The sequence below is a fragment of the Chiloscyllium plagiosum genome, unplaced genomic scaffold (assembly GCF_037043375.1).
Source record: "Chiloscyllium plagiosum isolate Xiang-an unplaced genomic scaffold, Cpla_swu_hap1 HiC_scaffold_21, whole genome shotgun sequence".
Lineage (NCBI taxonomy): Eukaryota > Metazoa > Chordata > Chondrichthyes > Orectolobiformes > Hemiscylliidae > Chiloscyllium > Chiloscyllium plagiosum.
In genome coordinates, this window is record NW_028270159.1 from 67614208 (window position 1) to 67637381 (window position 23174).

The 23174-nt window shown below is 42.6% G+C and overlaps 1 long non-coding RNA gene across 2 annotated transcripts; it reads right to left on the bottom strand.

Annotated features, from left to right (window-relative positions):
• Nucleotides 1–1738: 1738 nt before the first annotated feature.
• LOC148146292 (uncharacterized) lies at nucleotides 1739–22238 on the bottom strand. 2 transcript variants are annotated; one of them, XR_015760806.1, is made up of 5 exons: nucleotides 22064–22238; nucleotides 21557–21672; nucleotides 21315–21354; nucleotides 20011–20139; nucleotides 1739–2275 (listed from the first exon to the last, which is right to left on the bottom strand). It is a non-coding gene; the product is annotated as an uncharacterized LOC148146292 (long non-coding RNA). The 2 variants fall into 2 exon arrangements; XR_015760807.1 differs by lacking the exon at nucleotides 1739–2275 and adding an exon at nucleotides 13281–13814.
• Between the last annotated feature and the right edge of the window lie 936 nt (nucleotides 22239–23174).

The window sequence follows — 23174 nt, forward strand, 5'->3', positions numbered from 1 at the left end:
TATCTCAGTCCGCTGGCGAAATGGTGTACGGTATGGAGTGAGACAAACAATGTGGGATTAATTGTCGCACTGTCTCAGGGTGCCAGAAGGATTATCCTATCCTCTGCTCACGTGATCTGTAATACAATGTGACTCTAGTGAGTAGGAATAGACCTGTCAATGTCAAGCATCATTATCATTGCCATTTATTGCCTTGAACATTTGGTCACAATGACCAAGACCGGGACTGAGTCCTTTTAATACTCACTGATTTAATGGGACAGAGAAAAATGTTGTGCAAAATAGACTTGATTGAAAACTGGGTTTCCGTGGTTCGCTGCGTTGTTTACAGAAAATGTTACATTATCGCTATCACAGGGCTTCTCATTCGGTTGGCTTAAATTTGGCACATAACTTGATTCAAAGACAATTCACTAACATCCTTCTGCAAGTTCCTACAGACAATATGAAACACACTCTACATCCAAGGACATGTTGCACATTTTTCATGAATACTCAAGATATAAGAATGTCATGCAAGAGGAAACACCACAGAAGCGCTTCACAGGAGGCTCCCAATCACTGAGGATGTCACCTAGACAGGGGACGAAACGTTTGCAACAAAAACTTCCAGCTCGGCGAACAGAACCACAGCAACAATAAGATATTTACTGTGATTATTCCACTGAACAGTAATTAGATGGTCATGAAGATCTTTGTGTGGCTTTCTGTGCAGTGTTTTGTTTGAACATTGATTTCAATAACATTGAGATAGTTTACAAGATTGACAATTGACAGTTAAAGATAAGTTTTAAAGGTAACATTTTTAAAAAAATGTCAGTTTTGTTTAACGAAACACAATTCTAAGTTTACGGAATCCCGACTGTGTAGAAGCAGGCCATTGGCCCAACAAGTCTATGATGACCTTTCAAAGAATAATCCACTTAGAACCATTCTGCTCTCAAATTACTGGACATTTACCTCTGACTAATGCACCTAACCTACACATCCCTGAACAGAACATAGCCAATTTACCTAACCTGCTCATCTTTGGTTTGTGGGAGAAAACCAGAACATTGCAAACTCCACACAGACATGTGACCGAGGATAGAATTGAATCCCAATGCATAACGCTGTAAGACAGGACTGCTAACCTCTGATCATCTGTTCTCAACCCCCAGCCCCCATGCAACAAGTGAGATAAGTGAGAGACGTGCAAAGTCAAATTCCAAATGAATAATCTCTGATATTGCCAAAGCGTCTTAATCTTACATTCAATATGAATAGGTGAATGGAAAACAAAAAAAAACTCCCTGACAAATCATGAATGAACAATAATTAGAAAATTATGATAGTCAAAGGACACAACAATATTCAGGTGAATTGCATTGTTTAACAACAAATTTGGGAAATAGCTAACTAATGAATAACGGGAAGTGGCATTTGTTTATTTTACTGATGAAGATATAGACTTGCTTTCCATCTTAGAATAGCGATTTATGTGTCTAAAATGTTTGAATTACGCTCTTTCCAATAAAAAAAAGTACGTTCACATAGACTGCTTCATCTTTAAGACTGCAACACTCTCAAATACTTTCCAGGAATTTAGAACCAGCAGAATTAGTTAATTTGGTTTCTTGGGAACTCGAAGAGAATAAACAGCAGATTCTGTGAATTAGTCATTCAATGCGATTATTCAGCTGAAGACAACATCACTTCTTTGCAAAAATGCTCAACTTTGAAAAATTTAAAATGCATTGTCATTGTTTAATGAAACAATACAGATATGTTAATTCTTTTTCATTTGACTTAACAAAACTCAGGAATTTTACATGATTTTGTTGCATGAAAAATACTTAAATCTTATTGTAATTAAAAATACAATCAGTGTTCGCATCGAAGTGAAGTGTATTGAAATGAATTCAACTGTTTCCGCGGGTAAAATAAGAATTAATATTAACAATGATTGAGAGATTGTACACTAAAATATATTTAGTTATTCATATAAAGAGCCGAAATTCCACATGTACGGCACGTACTGGATCGAATAATTGTTACGTATGAGCAACAACTGGATTATAAAATTCGATCAATGAATTTAGAAATAATGAGTAATCTCGTTTTGCTATGTGACTGAGGAATATGTGCAAACAAACAGGAATTATTGCAGTGAAAAGTAATTGCTGGTCTGTGAATTTAAAGACTGTGATTATGGTGATCATTCAGGTAAGCAACAATTAGACATTTACAATTAATGTTGGATGGGAAGTCCTTGGATCCATTGTGGGATATTGACCTGAAAAAAAAAGTTTCATATTGCAGTGTTGGTACTCAGAAACAATTGGTTAAATTAAAATGTGAATCTCATTTTACTTGTTCAAAAGACTTTCTTAAATAATTGCTCAATTATTGTCATGACAGTGACTTGATAATTAATGTTGTAATATTGGCTGGAATGCTAAATGTCTTCAAGGCAGAAATTGATAAATTCTTGATGTCACAAGGAATTAAGGGCTACGGGGAGAATGCGGGTAAGTGGAGTTGAAATGCCCATCAGCCATGATTGAATGGCGGACTGGACTCAATGGGCTGAATGGCCTTACTTCCGCTCCTATGTCTTATGGTCTTATGAGCAATTAAAATGATTCAACATTTCAAAAACACTTTGCTGTGATGTTGATTGGATATTTATTAAAATTGGTAAATTGTGGAATAAAATATAGTAACTAGCTTTATGAATTGAAGAAAAAGTGAGCCATTCAGTGATGATAGAACAATGTTTTCTTTCTTTACTAAAGAATACAGATAACACAAGAAATATGAATTTCCATCAAATGGTTTCGTGATAGAGTCATGTTATTTTAATTTAGATGATTAATATTATGATCAGAGTTCAGGCATTTAAATTTGGAAGAAAATTGATAGATAATGAAAGTGAGCATGAAAGTGAACAAATGATGCAATGACATTTGGTATATAAAGAAATTCTAATAATTGTGTCATTATTGTACAATGATGAATAATGTTGGAATAGAAAAGACAAAAAAAAACAACGTTCAAATCAGTTCTTTCCTTACAATGAAATGAAACCAATAATCATTTTGCAGAGAGCATGATTTGAAAATAAAACAGTCATTTTATGTGTTATATAAACTGAAGACTACTTCCATTTTGCAAAAACGGATACTTCCACAAATTCAAAATTTAGGTTTGCTGAATTATGCAATAAAAATGGTTGTAATTTGAAATATCTCTTGCACACAAATTTAAAATAAGTACACTTAAAGATTTTTAGAATGACAAAACATTTGTTGTTTACATGATTGTATTACAGTCAATATCTGTGATAAAGTAGAAGCATTGTTTTAAGCAACATAAATCATCTTTAACTACTGAACTGAAATAGAAGATATCAATTGTTCTTGTTGCGTGGAATAGTAAACAAACGCTTGTCATTGGTTTCAGGAGCAAAAAGGATCATACTCTGGTTATTCTACTGAACAATAATCAGATGGTGATGAAAGTCTTTGTGTAGCTCTATGTGTACTGTTTAGCATGAACACTGGTTTCGATAAAATTGAGATATTTACATGAATTAGGAACAGATTGATAATTGGGTGTGAATGAAATTATTTAAAATCAGACAGTTTTTTATATTTACTAGGATTGCTGAGTGAAACTTTCTTAAACCATCATGCAATCAATGGGATAAGTGAGAGTTTGCAAATCCAATTTTCAAATGAACACAACCTGATATTTTCACACCATTTCAATGTCACATTCAATATAAATAGATGACTGGAAAGCTAAAATCAAATCTCACACAATTCATAAACTGACCAGTAATTTAAAAAATGATAAATAATATCAAGTGGCATTTGTTTATTTTACTAAATAAGTAATTGATCTTTTCTCATATTTATATCACTGGAACATAAAATTCTATGTGTTGTTTTAACTAAGATCTACAGAACAAGAGAAAATTAGTGACTATCATGACTTTGTATATTCCAGCTTTATGACTGCAACATTCTCAAATATTTTCCGAGGAATATTGATTGAATGGAATTAGTGTCCAGAAGAAAGTATATAGCAGATACTGTGATTATTGGACTAAACGATGATACGTCCATATAATCTACTGATATTGTGATTGGATATACAGTAATTGTCAGCATCGAAGTAAGTTATAATCAAATCAATTTAAAATTTTTCCATGTTTAAAATAAATACAATATTCACAATGATTGAGAGATTGTACTTTGCAATGTCCTTGCAGTACGGAAGCATAATTCCACATTTGTATCCCTTACTGGATTGCAAAATTATTTTAAATAAGATCTATTAGCAACAAAGGGATTTTAAAAATCATATTCATGAATTTGAGAATAATGAGATATCTCAACTTGATATTAGACTGAGTAATATCTAGAAATGAAGAGTAATATTGCAGGGAAAGATATTTGGAGCTCTCTGAATTTGAAAGGGTAAGATAATTGTTATCTTTCAAATGAGCAAAAATCATATATTTACAAAGAATTTTGCAAGGGATATTATTGGTCGTTTTATTTTTGGATTGGCCTGAACAAATAGGTATTAATATCGTAGCATTGACAATAAGAAATAATGAAAGAAATTTTAAAAATCTCTGCATTTTTACAAAGTCTAAGTAAAACTGTTGTGTAATTATTGTATTTGATAAATGCCTTTATAATCCTGACAGATAAATAGACTTAATACTTTGAAAGCACTTTGCTCTGGTTTTGATTAGATATTCATTATAATTAAGAAACTGAAAATTAAAGCATAAAACTTACCTGTATAATGTGAAAAAAATCATTCAGCAACAATTGAAAAAAAATGATTTCGTTCAAAAATGCAGGCAATGCAAGAGTTATATGCTTCCAATAGTTTTCTTGAAGCGTCATGTCAATTTTATTAATGTAATTTTTATCACAATAAATGTTTCGATATTTATTTCAGAATTAGGCCATGAAAGTGACTATTATTGTGAACAAAGTATAGTGTTAATGACATTTGGTACGGAAAGGAATTCTCATAATTGTGTGATTATTATTCACTGACAACTAACATGGAAGGGAAAGGGAAATTGTCAACATTTCCAAGCAATTGTTTTCTTATAATGAAATGAAAATAAAAATCATTTTGGAGGGCACATGGTTTGAAGAAAAGAAACAATCACATCATGTGACATTTGAGCTGAAGACTAGTTTCCGTTTCCCCCATTGTGATCTTCACAATAATTTAAAACGTATTGTTGGTTGAACTAAAGAACAAATTGATATAATCAAATTGTTTTCTTGTACACCAAAAAAAGGCAAATGTAAAGTAATTTTATCATGAAAATTATATCGCTCTGAATTTAATCATTTCACACTCAATAAATGTATTTATTGAATTGAAATGTCATCATAGCTGTAGAAGTGTTTTCACCCGACAGGGAATGAGGACTCAGGAGGCAGGCTGAGCTCAGGCATGTAGAAGATGCTTACTCATGCAGCAATCAGTTAACAAAGGGATCATCCCCCGAGGCCAATCTCGGAAGGGAGATCCATGACACACTGTAACATGTACAATAAAAATCAGCATTTTTATGGACTTTCAGCATCACAATGGCCACGTGCAATGTGGTTACAACCCTCTCCTCCTCATCCAGAGACCCAATTCAAACACATAATCGCAGATGGACATTCTAATGGACATTCCCAAATTCCTTTCATCTCATGTTGTTTAACAGGTACTATAATCTCCAGGCTTTGGGATCTTTCCACGTATCTTATTAATTCAGATTCCAAAGTTATTCCTGCACTCCCTATGGCCTCTCAGGATGCTTTATCAGTTGGAACGTTTTGAATTCTGCTATTCATTATATTTTATTTTATCAACGTCAATTAGTTTAGATTAGTTTAGATTACTTACAGTGTGGAAACAGGCCCTTCGGCCCAACAAGTCCACACCGCCCCGCCGAAGCGCAACCCATCCATACCCCTACATTTACCCCTTACCTAACACTACGGGCAATTTAGTATGGCCAATTCACTTGACCTGCACATCTTTGGACTGTGGGAGGAAACCGGAGCACCCGGAGGAAACCCACGCAGACACGGGGAGAACTTGCAAACTCCACACAGTCAGTCGCCTGAGTCGGGAATTGAACCCGGGTCTCTGGTGCTGTGAGGCAGCAGTGCTAACCACTGTGCCACCGTGCCGCCCAAATTACTCCTCATATTGTTCACTGTCCTAATTATATATGTACAAAGAAATACAAAATACAGTTAGTTTTAACTTACTTGCTATAAGATTAGCAATATGACTTGTGTTATAAAGTTCGTTACATTGTGTAAAATTATACAGCTACTCTTCCTGTCAGGACTTTATAATTAATGGGCAGTCAACATCATACCTTGAAGTTAATTCCTAAAACTAGCTAACTGCACATCTCAGTCTAAATGCTTTTCTGTAATGTTTTTGATAGTGTGGGATATAGGTAAATTAATGTTATTTCTGCAATTATAATTTCTGATACAGAGTAAATGAACTCACATCAGTGTGTAATTGTTTCAGCCAAGAGCTGAGTCAACAAGAATGGAAACTACGTGGAGGAAATACATAATTGTTTTTGTATTAGCTAATATTATATGTCAGCATGAAACGTGATTGGAAAACAATGGTAGATATTATGGGCAAATAGATAAGATGCTGTGAGGGGATGCGGTCAAGCTAAAAAGCCTGTACAAACAGTAGGTTTCCCACTTTTACAGAGACACAGGAACAAACCCTAATTAAAGAGGTCATAGAGATCAGAGTGGTCTCGGCAGAAGCCCAGATGGAAAGAGTAGATATTGATGAAGAAAGAATATGCCTAACAATGACCTGCAGTGGGATAAGGTCAAAAGGCCTTGTGAGGTCAGATTTAAGCATTTTGTCACAGACAATGCCAGATAAGATAACAGATAAGCAGGAGTGGGGGACCAGTCTAAGGGAAATGGAGGATGTAAACAGGGGGACAAAACAATGAAATAAGAAAAAAAATGTAAGAACCAAATTATATAAATATCAAGAGTTTGTTGAATTTGGTGTGTTTTGTCCTCTGCCTTGCTTGGCACTGGACATCGCACCCACTTGCAAGTGTAAAAATAAAGGATACTACTGATTCAGATTTTGTCTCGGACTGTAATTATTGAAGTGTGTGAGCTTTGTTTCTTACAATTGGGGGCTGTCCGGGATTTTCTTCCATCGCCGGGGGGAGTGGCTGGCCTTGGACACTGGGAAGACGCGTCCCGTTCCCCATTGAGCAGCGGTCTCGTGTCCCGGTTTGGTCCGCTCCCTTGGGCGACTGGTACGGATCCCACAAGAGTGACATCTGAATCAGACAGTGATAGGAGGTCGATAGAAAATACAGCGAAAAGGGACCAGGCAACTCTGTGCACAGACCATGGTAAGAAAACTGACCTTTAAGTACTGCCTTGGTGGCCGGGATTGAGTTTTAGTAGTTAATAAGGGACTAACGAAGGAACTCAATATGGGTTGTGCCGAGGGTAAGGAAAAAGCCTCCGGGAAAACAAAAGAAGAAAATGGCAATAGAAATGGAGGCGGGGTCCCTTACAACATACCTCCAGAAAGTCCTTTGGGCAGGATGTTGTGGAATTGGCAAAATAATACTTGTACAAGGGAGACAGATGATTAAATATTGTTTCTTTGTATGGACTAAGGAATCCATTCTTCGTCCCGCCGTCTTCTGGCCAAAGTACAGGTCGGACGAAGACTGGGTTTGTAAATAATTGAATTTATATGTCAATGTGTGAGAGAGAGAGAATGAAAAGAGCTGTACAGCTGGTAGAAAGTTTAACCCTTTGTGATTTGGTTTGAATGAACATTTGTTTGTTGGTGATTGAATGTTTGCATTTTATTCCCTGGAGCTTGAGTTCCAGGAGTGTTTTGAATCTGACTTTTATTATGGAAACTTAACATGATTTCTTTTAAGGTTAAGGATTCTATAGAGATTATGAAAAAAATGAATGATAACTCCTGTTCTTTTTACAGGTCATGACTGCCTTAATGTCAGTTTCTAACTAATCTCTTTTATCTTTACATAAAAGCGATTTATGGAGGACAGTTGAAGTTTCAGTTCAAATTAGATTGTAGTAAAAACAAAATTCTATGGTTAATATCTATGACGTGGGAGTCAGCCATTGTTCATGCATTAGAAGTTTTTTTTTAAACTTGAATAGACAAATTCTTTTAAGGCAGCTCTGATTATTTTACGACCTATAGTATTGTAATTGAGCAACGATTGGTCAGGACTACTTAAGAAAACTAATTTTGGATTTAAATTAAGGGACTAAAACTGGGTGATTACAGTGGATTTCAAAATTGGGAACTGTATGCATTTTACATTTTAAATATTAAATACTGAATAAATGAACGTAAATCTATAAATATATTTACAAGTTAGGTACAGGCTTTAAAGTTAGTCCAGCATGAATTGATGAATTGGTATTTGAAGTTATAGGGAGCTAGAAATATTGCAATATTTCTTTAAAAAAGAAAAAGTGGAAGAACGTAACGATTTATCCCCTTCGGGAGGTACAAATAGGGGACAAAGAGATTGAGTTTGTAAGTGCCCCCCTCACCAGTGGGGAGATCAGAGCATTTAAAAAGGGAATGAAAGTCCTGGTTGAGGGTCCGGTGGGGTTGTCTGAACAAATTGATCAATTTTTGGGGCCAAGCCTGTATACCTGGGCGGAGTTAATGCCTATTTTGAATATACTATTTACTGGGGATGAAAGGGGACTTATACGAGGAGCCGCCATTAAAATATGGGACAGGGAACACCCGATTGGAGATGGGGATGCTGGACAGGGAGAGGTGAAGTTTTCCCTCAGAGACCCCCAGTGGGAAAACCAAAACCCGGAGCATAGAGAAGAAATGAGGGAATTGAAAGACCTGGTTCTAAAAGGAATAAGAGAGGCAGTTCCGAAGTCACAGAATTTGACTAAAGCCTTTGAAGTTAGACAGGAGAAAGATGAGACGCCTTCAGCTTTCTTGCAGAGATTAAGAGACTCAATGCGGAATATTCTGGAATGAACCCTGAGGACCCAGTGGCACAGGGTCGTTTGAAAGTACATTTTGTGACAAAGGCATGGCCAGACATACAGAAAAAGATACAGAAGATAGAAGGGAGGAGTGAAAAACCATTAGATGAATTGTTAAGAGAGGCACAGAAAGTGTTTGTAAAGAGAGAGGATGAGAGACAAAAACAGAAGGTGAAAATGATGGTAGCTACGGTTGATGAAGTAGTTAAGAAAAGAATGGAACCAATAGTAAGCAACCGGAGTGGCAGGTGGCAGCATGTAGGACAGAGAGAAAGAGGGAGAGGGAGAGGACAAGGGGGAGCATTTGATAGAGGGTTTGAGCGACAGGGGCAGAGATGGAGGTCTCCACAGGCAGGATGCTATTATTGTGGGAAGATAGGGCATTTTAAGCGGGAGTGTCCTGATCTAAAAAGGGAAGAAAGGGCAATTCCGCTAATGAATTTTGATGAATAATAGGGGTGTCGGGGGTTCCTGCCCTCGGCGGGGGGGGGGGCCCACCAGGAACCCTTGATAAACCTGAGGGTGGGACCCGATAGGGAAGAGGTTGTCTTCCTAGTAGATACGGGGGCAGCACGGTCATCGCTGAATTTTAAACTAAAGAAAGTAGAAATGTCGACACGGTTAATTACTGTTTCAGGGGTAAAAGGGGAAGGATTTACTGTTCCAGTATTTGAACCTATGATGATAGAAGGTCCTAAGGATAGGGTCACAGTGGAATTGTTGTATATCCCTGATATAAGAAGTAACTTACGAGGGAGAGACTTAATTATCCTCTTAGGACTGGAGATTGGAATTCAGGAAAAAGAATTAGTTGTACAAATGACAATGTTGACAGAGGATGTGGAGAGAGAGATAGACCCTATTTTATGGGCTAGGGAAGGGAATCATGGAAAACTACAGATCCCTCCCCTTCTAATAAATTTTAAAAGGAAAGGGGACATTGTCTGTGAGCGACAATATCCCATTTCCATAGAAGGTACACGAGGACTGCAACCAGTAATTGAGGGACTGATTACAGATTAAGTAAGATCCCTCATGGCCACAAATGGTTTAGTGTGATAGATTTTAAGGCTGCCTTTTGGGCTTGTCCCTTCGCGGAGGAAAGATTTAGGACTATCCCCCTATGAAATCTTATTTGGATTACCTTATCTGGGAACGAATGGAGAATTGCCAATTCCCGAAACTAAAGATTTGTTTTTAAAGAAGTATATACTGGGATTGTCTTCCTCTCCGTCTTTCCTCAGGGAACAAGGTTTATTGGCACAGACTCCACCCCTTGAATTCACCGTTAATCCCATCCAGTCGGGTGATAGGATGTTAGTAAAATCATGGACAGAAACTAAATTGCAGCAGGACTGGGAATGGCCGTACCAGACTCTTTTGACTACCGAGACGGCAATAAGGATGGCGGAGAAAGTCTGGACTCATTACACTCGGATCAAAGGGCCAGTGGACCCTCCAGTTGAGGAAGAAGTCTGTACAGCCGAATCAAGGCAACACCCGCTGAAACTCAGACTAAAGAGACTTTGAGTAACTGATTATACAGTGGCGACGCGAGCGTGGAATTATTTCTGTAAGTTCATATATTATGTCTTTTTGTGCTTCAGCATGATGTTTAGAGTACTGGGAATGCTTAGAGTTATGATGCTCGCCCTCTTAGTATTGGGATTTTGTCAAATACCATTTTCATATGTATTATTAATGGTTCCTGAGTCTGTTAATCCACAAATAATAGACGCTGATGTATGCAGCTTAGTAAATTGTGGGGATGTAGATAATCAGAGACAGTACCGCAGCTCTGAGATACATCTTAAGTCCTATGGGGATGGCCTCGGGGATGGTACTTGGTATAATGGTCTCGTCACAGTACACCGGGCCCCCTTCCGACCAGCTCGTGATTGTCCCGATAAAAAGTGTAACCCAATATACCTAACAATAAAGAAAACCACATGGCACGAAGCAATTCTGGGCTAGGGGAGGGGGGGTGGGGGCATCTATGAGATACAATTAAATGAAACATTTGGGATAGAAATGAAAACAAACGGGAATGATTTCTCAGGCTGTTGTTTTCGAAATAGCGTAGGACAGGGAAAACGGGTAGAACTATTGGATAATAAGGTACAACATTTCACCCTTCCCGATGACCCTAAAGTAGTAAAAATTACAGAGGTAAAGGCCTTAAAACAGACCATTGAAATAGAAACTGGGTATGGGTTTGCAAATGCCTGGGTTGAATGGGTGAAGTATACTGTAAAAAGTCTGAATAAGAGAAATTGCTATGTATGTGCCTCCGGTAGGCCAGTGGCCCAGATGGTTCCCTTTCCGCTCGGGTGGAAGTGAGACAGGAAGGGCATGAAACCTCCCTATCTCTGATGTTCCCTCCCTTGGAGAAAGAGGATTCAAAAGCCCCCCCCCCCCGCCCCCCCCTACGTTTTCAGCTGCAGTCGGAAATCACACGTCATGTGTGCGTAGACAAGGTACAAGTCGGTCTAGAGATTTGGGGGAGCTGAAATTATGGACAGAGATTAAGAATGTTACCGAAACGGAGAAGGGAGGGAACTACTCAGCACTAAAGGTTCCCCGAGCGGATCTGTGGTGGTACTGTGGAGGCAAAATACTGAGACCCACCCTCCCTCCGGATTGGAGAGGGATATGTGCAATTGTACAATTGGCAATTCCATTTACCCTGGCATTTGAGAAGGAAAAGATAGTAGGGAAAAAGGAAAGGAGTAAGAGACCACTGTTAGACACTTCTTTCGATGACAAGATTTATCTTGATTCGGTCGGAGTCCCTAAGGGAGTACCTGATGAATTCAAGGCTCGTAACCAGATTGCAGCAGGCTTTGAGTCAGCTCTCTTTTGGTGGGTAACAATTAATGAAAATGTAGATTGGATAAATTCCACTTTCTATAATCAACAGCGATTTATAAATTATACAAGAGATGCGGTTAAAGGAATATCAGAACAGCTTGATGTGACAAGTAGGATGGCATGGGAAAACAGAATGGTCCTTGGTACAATTTTAGCAGAAAAAGGGTGTGTGTGTATGATGTTAGGAGGAAGTTGTTGTACCTTTATTCCTAATAACACTGTGCCTGATGGTTCAATCACTCGGGCCTTAAGGGGATTGACTACCTTAGCAGAGGAACTGGCTGAGAGTTCAGGAGTAGACACATCTCTCACGGGATGGCTTGAATCATGGTTTGGAAAATGGAAGAGGGTGGTGGTTTCCATCCTTACTTCCCTGATAGTAGTAGTCGGGGTATTGGTGGCCATTGGCTGTTGTATCACACCCTGTATACGAGGGCTCACCCAAAGACTGATTGAAACAGCCTTAATGAAACAGATGCCCCTAAAAGGGAATCAGGCAGAGGAACTTTATCGACTAAATAATGAGGGGATGAGTGAGACCAAGATGGGTGAAATCTCCGGAATGATGCTTGCGAATTTTGGGGGCGATGCTTAAAAGAAAAATGCAGAAGATAACAAATGGTAATTAAAGAAAAAGGGGGAAATTGTGGGATACGGGAAAAATAGTGTTACTTCTGCAATCATGATCAATTATGCAAGGTAAATGAACTCACACCAGTGTATAATTGTTTCAACCAAGAGCTGAGTCAACAAGAATGAAAACTATGTGAAAGAAATATATAATTGTTTTTGTATTAGCTAAACTGTGCATTCAAGAATGAAACGTGCCTGCAAACAATGGTAGATGTTACAGACAAATAGATAAGGTGCTGTGAGGGTGTAGGCTAAGCCAGAAATGCTTTTACAAACAGTAGTTATAAGCATCTGTTTCCCATTTCTGCAAAAACAAAAGCAAACCCCAATTAAAAGGTCATAATGATCAATATGGTTGGGGAAAGGGAGGAAATGGCACAGGCGGAGGAAGTACATAATAGTGGAGAAGGATATACCTAACAATGGACCACAGCAGGATGTGGTGAAAAGGCCAAGTAAAACTTGTACTTTGTTATGCATAAGGCCGGATAAGGCAAGAGATAAACAATAGTAATGGGCACCGGGTTGGAGTAGTGAATCCTATATAAGATACGTACTTGCTAAACTCTGGGTGCCTTACTTCAGGCACCACGCTTGTAAGCGTATAATAAACATACTGATTGCTTCAGATCTTGTCTCAGACTGAAATTATTGAAGTGAGGGAGCTTTGTTTCTCACATACTGATACTGATTTTTAACATTGGAACTGTTGTACTCGGAACAGCATAATTAAGTGTAGCTGGATAGGTTGTGTTCTGTAGGGTTTCTTTGTTCTTTGTGTAATTTTGTGAATAATGTTTTTGTCTGTTTAAAATCTAGTCATCAACCTAGCTATCTTACTCCAGGTAATTTTCACTGTACACTTAACGAAGTAAATTGCAAAGTTATGCTCTGGGCTGCCTGCTTAAGAATGTTGTGAGTGGTCTAGCCTAGTCCATAATATTAGTCATTGCAATGTTAATGTAGTTGCAGTTCCCTAAGTTTTAAACAACTTTATAATAGTCTTAGCTTAACAGTTCCAGTAAAAATTATGAAAAGGTATGCATTATTTATTGGATTATGTTAGTTACTGGAAGTAATTATTGAAAGTCACAATTATTTCCTTAGCTTTTAAGATGATGTATATTCCCTTTTAAAGGTAGATGATACTTTGCTGTGAAGTGAAGGCTGAATCTGCTGAGATCATTTTGAGTCTGGCCATTTGCAGAGAAACACCTTTAAATTCAATGTCAAAGGAAAACTTTATTGTTTGAGGGCTTGGACTTCGGAGTAACCTAATTAAGATGTCACTGAGCAACTTCCCAGTTGGTATATCTCACAAAACATGAGTGAAATTCAACAGACCAGTTGACGAGAGATGGACGTATAGGTGACAGTCTCTAAATATTGTAACAATAAATTCAGAACATGGTCAATCTCAGATTACTATGTATTATGTTATGTCATAAATAGATTAGATTCCCTACAGTGTGGAAACAGGGCATTTGACCCAACCAGTCCACTCCGACGCTCCGAAGAGTAACCCACCCAGGCCAATTTCCCTCTGACTAATGCACTGAACACTGTGGACAATTGAGTATGGCCAATCCACCTGACCTACACATTATTGGACTGTGGGAGGAAACCGGAGCACCCAGAGGAAACCCATTCAGAAACGCGGAGAATGTGCAACATTCTGGTATCCAACTCAGAGATAAGTGGGCAACATTAGCACACTGGTTTGCACACGGAGCAAATCCTTTCAAGTGCTGTCTTTCACAATAGCAGAGACAGACCTGCCATTAGATAGCAACTTTAAACGCAAGACATTCCAACACTATCTGTGGTTGTGACCAGATAATCTATTATTTCCTTTAAAAAATCATAGAATCAATCCAGTGTGGAAACAGGCCCTTCGGCCCAACAAGTCCACACCGAACCTCCAAACAGCAACCCACCCAGACCCATTCTCCTACCCCATTTCTCTTCATTTTTCCGCTGTCTAATGCACGTAATTTACACATCCCTGAACAACTCTGGGCAAGTTAGCACGGCCAATTCACCTCACCTGCACATCTTTGGGCTGTGGGAGGAAACTCACGCAGACACGGGGTGAATGTGCAAACTCCACACAGACAATCTCCTGACTGATCCAGCACACCGCCCAAGCGTTTTAGCAAAAACAGAAACCGTAAAACACTTCCTTATAGTTGGTGCTGTCTTCCATCCTGTTTAACTAACAAATGGTATTGTTGTTGGAGTGAGGTCGATGGAAAATAAAGACCATGAAAGCATGGGAAGGGTTAAAGCATGAAGACCACTGGGAATCTGTGGTCTGTGGAAGGCAGGGGCAGGATGGGATAACCATAGTGGAACATTCTTACACCAATTAGCAGAGTAAGGTCACTATGGCCAGATGAGATAACACAAGTAATAAAGCAAGTTTCTCTGTTAAGTGTTATTATGACAGGATTGGGACCGTAAATATTTGGGACATAACATTAAAATATCTAATTAATAGTTAGTAGAGTCAGCTTGAGACAGGAGACAATTGTAATAGATGGAATAGCTAAATATCTATCAGGACAGGTTAGTCTGCAATGAAAGATCACTGCAGCAGAGTTAGCAATATATATCTAATCATGACATTACAATGTACAACTAAAGAGGTAATGGGAACTAACATCACTGGTTTATTGTGCAGCTGGAGTGAGGTAAGTTGATTAATATAGTTGGACATGCTGATAAGCTCACAGAAACATGATAAAAATGATATAAAAATCCACGGACCCTGAGGTTTGGCGGCATTCGAGAATCTGCTTTCTCAGTGTCACGGTTTTTTGTTTACAAATAAAAGACCTATTTCTTGAAGAACTCTCGGCGTCCCCTGGTGGTTCTGTATATTTTCTCCGCAATAGTACCTGACCCAGTAATGCAGGGCCCTGGTCTCTGTCTCTGTCTCTCTCAGTCTCTCACATATGCACGCATGCACACACACAGAGTTACTGAGGGACAATGAATGACAGAATAAAAGAACCATTTTCAAATATCAAAGCTCCGTTAAACAATCCTGGGATGTGTTGATGGGGACAGTGTAGAGGGAGCTTTATTCTGTATCTAATCCTGTTCTGACCCTGCCTTGGGAAGGGTTGATGGGGATATAGTAAAGGGAGCTTTACTTTTTATCTAACCCCATCCTGTCCATGCCCTGGGAGGGGTTGATAGGGACAGTGCAGGGAGATCGTTATTTTGGAACATAGGAATAGGAGGAGGCCATTCAGCCCCTCGAGCCTGTTCCATCATTTAATGGCATCATGACTGATCTGTGGCCTAACTCCACATTCCTTTCTTTGGCCCATATCCCTCAATATCTTCACTGAACAAAAATGTATCTCTCTCTGATTTAACCTGAACGATTGATCCAGCATCCACTGCTGTTTGTGGAAGAGAGTCCCAAACCTCTCCCAGCATTTGTGTGTCAAAGTGCTTCCCACCATCTCTCCTGAACGCTCTGGGCCCTCATTCTCTGACTCTGCTCCCTCTCAGTCTAGAATCTCTAACCAGTGGGAATCGTTGATCTTGATCTAACTTTTCTTATCCTGTTTTATCCTTGAAAGCTTTGATCAGATCACCCCTTAACTTTCTCAATTCTGGAGGAAAACGGTCTCATTTGTCGAGTGTCCCTCAGAACGTAACCCCTGAGGTTCAGGATCATTCTTGTAAACCTTCTTTGTGCTCCCTCTCTGTACTCCAACCTGATACCCACACACTTGCTTGCACTAAACTCCATCTAACACAGCTTTGCCCATTCAGCCAGTCTATCAATAACACTTTGTAATGTTAAGGTACCATCTGCACTGTCTACAATGCTGCCTAACTTTGTACCTGACCCCATGCTGTCCCTATCCTGTGTGTGTTTGATAGGAACAGTGCAGAGGGATTTATACTTGTATCTAACCCCATGCTGCACATGGGAGTATTTGATGCAGACAGTATGGAGGGAGATTTACTCTGTATCTAGCCCCGTGTTGTCTATATCCTGGGAATGAAGACACCATTGGCTCAGAGACAGGAGAGAGGGAACAGTGCAGAGGGATTTATACTTGTATCTAACCCCATGGGAGGTGGAACAACGGAGAGAGGGATCGACAGAAGGAGAGGGAGGAAGGGGAGAATGAGGCAGTGGGGAGGGAGGGAGAGTGAGGGGGAGGGAAGACTAAGGGGGAGGGAGGGAGTACAAAGTGGGGAGGGAGGACGAAGGAGGACAAAGTGGGAGAGAGGATGGGGTGGGAGGGCAAAGGGGAGGGGTAACGGATGGGGAGGGAGGATGGGGTGGGAGGGCGATTGGGTGTGAGGGTTTGGGGAGGGAGGATGGGGTGGGAGGGGAAGGGAGGGTGAGGGAGGACGAAGGAGTGGAACAGGCCAGGGTGGGGGGAAACGAGAGCGAAGGGGTGAGTACAGGTAGAGGGTCCCACTTGGTTGGTCAATGGGAGGAATGAATCCAATTGGTGAGAGAGAGCAGTGGAAGGGAGTCAGGGGATGGCGAGGGAGGTTATTTGAAATTGGAGAACTCAGTGTTGAGTCCTCCAGGCTGTAGGTTGCCCAGGCGGAGGATGAGATGTTTCTCCAATTTGTGGTGTGGTTCATTGTGGCAATGCAGGAGGTCGAGGATGGTCATGTTGGAAAGGGAGTGGTTGGGAGGAATTGAACTGGGCGGTGACTGGGAGATCTGGTCAGTCCCTGGGGCCCGGCTGTGATGCTCGGAGAACCGTTCCCTACGTTTCCGTTGGGTCTCCCTGATGTAGAGAAGCCCACATCGGGAGCACCTGATACTGGAAACACGGTTGGAGGAGAGGCAGGTGAACCTCTGTCTCCCCTGGAAGGAGGGTTTGGGGGCCCTGGAGGTGAGGGGGATGGGGGTGTAACAGCAGGTTTTGCATCTTTTCCGGTGGCAGGGGAACGTACCTGGGGGTTTGGAGGGTGAGAGTGGAACAAACCCATGGAGTGTCGAAGGGAACGGTCCTTGTGGAAGGCAGAGAGGGGGGGAAGGGGAAGGTGGTCTTGGTGGGAAAGCAAGTTCCTGATTCCAAAACAAATGGTCCCATTCATTCCAAGCTCTGGTCCTGGATTATAACGCTAATCGGGGTGGGGTGGTGGGGTGACCATGAGACTGTTTTGACATTGGTACAGGGTCGTGGGAGATACTCACTGCAGAATCCTCCCCATTCGCCTGGTCCTGGTTGTTATCTCAGGGTTCGGTTTACTCCAGTTATATTCAGGGAGAACTCTCAGGATTTGATCGGGACAGATGGGGCCACACGGGGCTGGGCAGGGACTGACTGGGGACCGATGGGTATAAGTGGGGACGGTCGGGGACTGGCGGGGGACAGGTGGGAACTGATTGGGGACAGGTGGGAACTGACTGGGGACAGGTGGGAACTGATTGGGGACAGGTGGGAACTGACTGGGGACAGGTGGGAACTGATTGGGGACAGGTGGGAACTGATTGGGGACAGGTGGGGACTGATTGGGGACAGAGGCAGAGATGTCCCCCGCCCTCCTTTACACACTTCCTTCCAACCAATCTCCTCCCCTCTAAACTTCCCCCTCTCCTGCCCATCTCCTTCCAGTCCTCTCTCCACCACACCCCTACCCCCTCCTTCCTCCCCTCTCCACCTCAACCCCATTCCCCCTTCCCCTTTCTCTCCACCTCTCCTACCCCTACTCCTCACTCTTTCCAAACTCCCTCCTCCCTCTGCCCCCTCTCCTTCCCGTCCCCTCTCCTTTCCCCTCCTCTCCTTCTTCCCCTCTTGTTCCCCCATCTCCTCCCCATTCCAACTCCCTCCTGCCCTTCTCCTCGCCCCATTTCTCCTTCACCCCATTTCTCCTTCACCCCATTTCTCCTTCACCCCATTTCTCCTTCACCGTTCCTTCCCCCACCTTTCCTTCTCCCCTGTCCTTTGCCCCCCCTCTCCTTGCCCCTCCTCTCCTTCACCCCCTCCTTCCTCCCCTCTCCTTTCCCAAATCCTTCACCCTCCTCTCCTTCACCCCCCTCCTTCACCCTCCTCTCCTTCCCCACCATTTTCACCCTCCTCTCCTTCCCCATCTCTTTCACCCTCCTCTCCTTCCTCCCCGTTCTTCCTCCCCTCCTTGCACTCCTCTCCAACCCCTCACCTCCTTCACACACACTCCCCTTCTTCCACTCCCCTACTTCCACTCCCCTACTCTTCCTCCTCCCCTCCCCCTCTCTCTGTCCCCCCTCCTATCCTCCCCTCTCCACTTCTCCCTCCTTCCTTCCCATCCTTCGCCCACTCTCCTCCTCCTCTCCTTCCCCCTCCTCTCCTTCCCCCTCCTCTCCTTCCCCTTTCTCTCCTACCCACTCCCTCCATCCCCACAATTCCTCCTCTCCTTGCCACCCTTTTCTCCTTCCCCCCTCCTTTTCCATCCTCTCCTTTCCCCCTCTCCTTCCCACCCTCTACTTCACCCTTCCCCCTTCCCCCACTCCTTCCCATCCACTCATCTTCTCCTTTCCCCTTACCTCCACTCCCACACTCTCTTTCTCTCTCTCTGCCTCTCCCCTCCATTCCCCTTACATTCTCCCTTCTCCGATCCTACCAATTGCTTCCCCCCTACTCTGCCCCCTTCTCCTCTTTCCTTCACTCCTTCCATCCCTGCTCTCCTTTTCTCATTCCATCCCTGTTCTCCTTCCCTATCTCCTTCCCTCCCCTTCCACTCTCCATTCGCCCCTCCTTCCCCGTCTCCTTCCCCCTCCACTCCGTCCTTCCCCCTCTTAACCCCTCTCCATCCCACCTTCCTTCCCCCTGTCCTTTCCCCAACTCTCCTTCCCCTCCAATCCTTCCCCCTGCCATTCCGTACTCCTTGCATTCCATCCCCGCCTCCAATTCTCCTTCCCTCCTTCTCCTTTCCCCCTTCAATCCCTTCCCCCACGCCTTCCTCCCCTCTCCTTTGCCTTTCAACTAATGCTGTTTCTTTCCTGCCGAGGGATCTTGCTGCCCGCTTGAAGATTCAAAGAGTGAAACTTTGGGTTCAGGAGGCCTTTGAGCAAAAGCTTTCTCCAGAGGGGACACGGTCCTGAGGGCCTGGTCGACAGGCTACTCCCCGTGGGGGCCCACGTGAGTTGTGTGTTTATTTACCCTGAGGTTTAACCTTCTGGGGACACTGAGTTTTAGGGGCCTCTGGTTAACTGGCTCCTGTCAGATTGCGGCCCTGTCATTTTTAAAACAGATTTGAACCTGGGGTAAAAATAACCGGGGCCTGGGATTTGACACAAACACATCAATCCCCAGTGAGTGTCTGACAGACAGGACTTCCCAAGGAAGGAATTAAAACCTTAAATGAGAAACTCTATCCAAAGACTTGTTCTAATATCAGAGTAATACTACTTGTGGGATCTTACTGTGTCTCAAATTACCTGCAGAGTGCCCTACAGTACAACAGTCTCTCCCCCCGAGGAGGAGATTTGATTTGGGAGTTGAAACTCGGACGATGAAGAGACAGATAGAATCCAAGCATTCTGCCGTGAGGAATCATCAGACAAGAGCTGGAACCAGAGAGAGAGAATAATCAGAAACCGTCCTGTCTCCTTGTTGTTCATTTACACACAGACACAGACATACACACATGGAAAAGAATTGTGGGGTTCAGGCTATCTCTGTGATTTTTACCATAAGGGGCGAGCTCTGGGCTGGAGGGGGTGGGGGAGACAAAGGGGCAGAAAGGGGAAGAGTGGGAGTTGCTGCACAGTCTGATCCCACAGATGATACTGCCTCTGTCACTCACTGCAGCTTTCATCTTCATTCCCGTGTTCCCTCTCTCCCTTTCCTACATCTTTCCTTCAATCCCCATCTCTCTCCATCCTTCCCATCTCCATCCTGTTCACGTTCCCCTGGAGATTCCCTTCCTACAACTCTCTGCCTCCTCACTGTTTAATCGTTTAATTTACTGCAATTATTTAATCGTTCAGCCTTTCCCAATTTCTCTCTCGCTCTCCCTGGGCTTTTTCTCTCTCCCTCCGCCTGTCGTTTTTCTCTCTCTCCCTGTCAGTTCTCTCTCTCTCTCTGTCCTTCTGTCTCCCTCCCACCAGGTATTTGTTTATTCTGATTTCGGTCTTTCATTCTCTTTGTCTTGTTCTCTCACTGGGTTTTATTCTCACCACCATCCCCCCTTCACCACAACCTGTCCCTCACGCTCTCTCTCTCTTCTCCCACCCCCATTCCCCACTCCCTCCCTCTCCACCTGTCCCAGAGGGTGACTTGGACTCCGTGCCATGTTGGGGGTGGGAAGGCGATGGGGTGGGAAGGGCGATGGGGGTGGGAAGGGCGATGGGGGTGGGAAGGGCGATGGGGGTGGGAAGGGCGATGGGGGAGAAGGCGATTGGGGGGTGGGAAAGCGATGGGGGTGGGTAGGCAATGGGTTAGAAGGCAATGGGTTAGAAGGCAATGGGTTAGAAGGCAATGGGGGGTGGGGGGAGGAGGGTGACGGGGGTGGGGGGAGGAGGGTGACGGGGGTGGGGGGAGGAGGGTGACGGGGGGGAGAAGTGTGACGGGGAGGGGGAAGGTGATAGCGGGGTAAGCATGGGTGTGTACGAGCAGGGAAGGGAATAGTGTGTGTAAGAGGGAGCATGAAGAATGAAAGCAAAAATAGAGCATAGCAGGGTCTGAGTGATGTTTGTGAGGGAGGCCACACATACGAGTGGAATAAATTAACAGCACATACCTCAGGGACCTGCAGTGACGAAGCTCTCATTTGACCATAACTAGAAGAAATAACAATAAACTGTCACAGAGAGTTAAAATACTCATTATTAAAGGTAGCGCAGGTTGGACATTGGCAAAGAGATTGTCATGGACGACAGGGATTCAGATCCACAGAGAAGAGATCACACCAGGGCCTAACCAATGAACCACAGCAAAGCATGTTAACTACTGAATTATAGATGAAAGCTCAAAAATATTCACCTCTGAATCAATGTCGTTGTACTTCAATGTAAACTCTCTAGCCGGAGCTTGGAGCTGAGAAGTTAGCACAGAACTTGCATCAGAGAAACGCTTCAGTTTTCATTCCTTCCACTACTCTTCAAAATGAGATGACAAAAGAAACATGTTGAGAGACATTCAGAATAAACAAATGTATCTCTTGGCTTGAGTATTAAACATCCACCTGTTAAAGGTGTTTCCAAAATCGACCACCATCAGTTCAGGACGGGAATTTACAAAATGATTTGAGAGATCTAGTATTTTAATGACAAGATTATGTTGTAGAGATGATTTGAGAGATGCATCCAATTTTAAGATGTTTTTCTAACCGCCAATTTTGTTCTTCCAAAGATTATTTGGATAGCAGAAGATTGGAATTCAGGAAAGAGAAAATTATTAATGAACAGATTCAATCCTCTGTGTGAATCTCCTCAATGGCGGAGTAACTACCCAGCATTCTCCGCGGGGATGCATACTCTCTATACTCACTACAGGGACGGCGGTGCAGCCGCAGTGCTGTGTTTGTCTCCGTGTGAAATGGCGAGACGCGCTTTTCCAGACGGTAAGGCTGCAGGAGCTGGAGAGAGGGATTCAGACCGAGAATAAACCCTTCCAGCGAGAAGCGAGCACCTTGAAAAATAACTTGTGGCTAAGTGTTTTACAGTTCCGAGATGAACAGCCGCCATCTTGGCCGGAAATGTGGACGCATGCGCAGATGGATGCGTGACGTCACTGGGCGGGGCCTAAGGGAGATTCATGCAGATGCTGAAAATCTGAGACGAGAGTCAGAGATGTACAGCATGGAAACAGAGCCTTCGGTCCAGCCCATTCATACCGACCAGATATCCCAACCCAATCTAGTCCCACCTGCCAGCAACCGGCCCATATCCCTCCAAACCCTTCCTATTCATATACCCATCCAAATGTCTTTTAAATGTTGCAATTGTACCAGCCTCCACCACTTCCTCTGGCAGCTCATTCCATACATGTACCACTCTGTGCGTGAAAGAATTGCCCCTTGGGTCTCTTTTATATATTTGCCCTCTCACCCTAAACCTCTGCCCTCTAGTTCTGGACTGCCCCACCCCAGGGAAAAAAAAACTTTGTCTATTTATCCTTTCCATGCCCCTAATGATTTTGGAAAACCTCTGTAAGGTCGCCCCTCAACCTCCGTCACTCCAGGGAAAACAGCCCCAGCCTGTTCAGCTTCTCCATATAGCTCAAATTCTCCAATCCTGGCAACATCTTTGTAAATCTTTTCTGAACCCATTCAAGTTTCGCAACATCTTTCCAATAGGAAGAGACCAGAATTGCACACAATATTCCAACAGTCGCCTAACTGATGTCATCTTCAGCTGCAACATGACCTCCCAACTCCTGTACTCAATACTCTGACCAATAAAGGAAAGCATACCAAACGCCTTCTTCACTATCCTATTGACCTGCGACTCCACTTTCAAGGAGCTATGAACCTGCACTCCAAGGTCTCTTTGTTCATCAACACTCCCTTGGACCTTACCATTAAGTATATAAGTCCATGTAAGATTTGTTTTCCCAAAATCCAGAACCTTGCATTTTTCTGAATTAAACTCCATCTGCT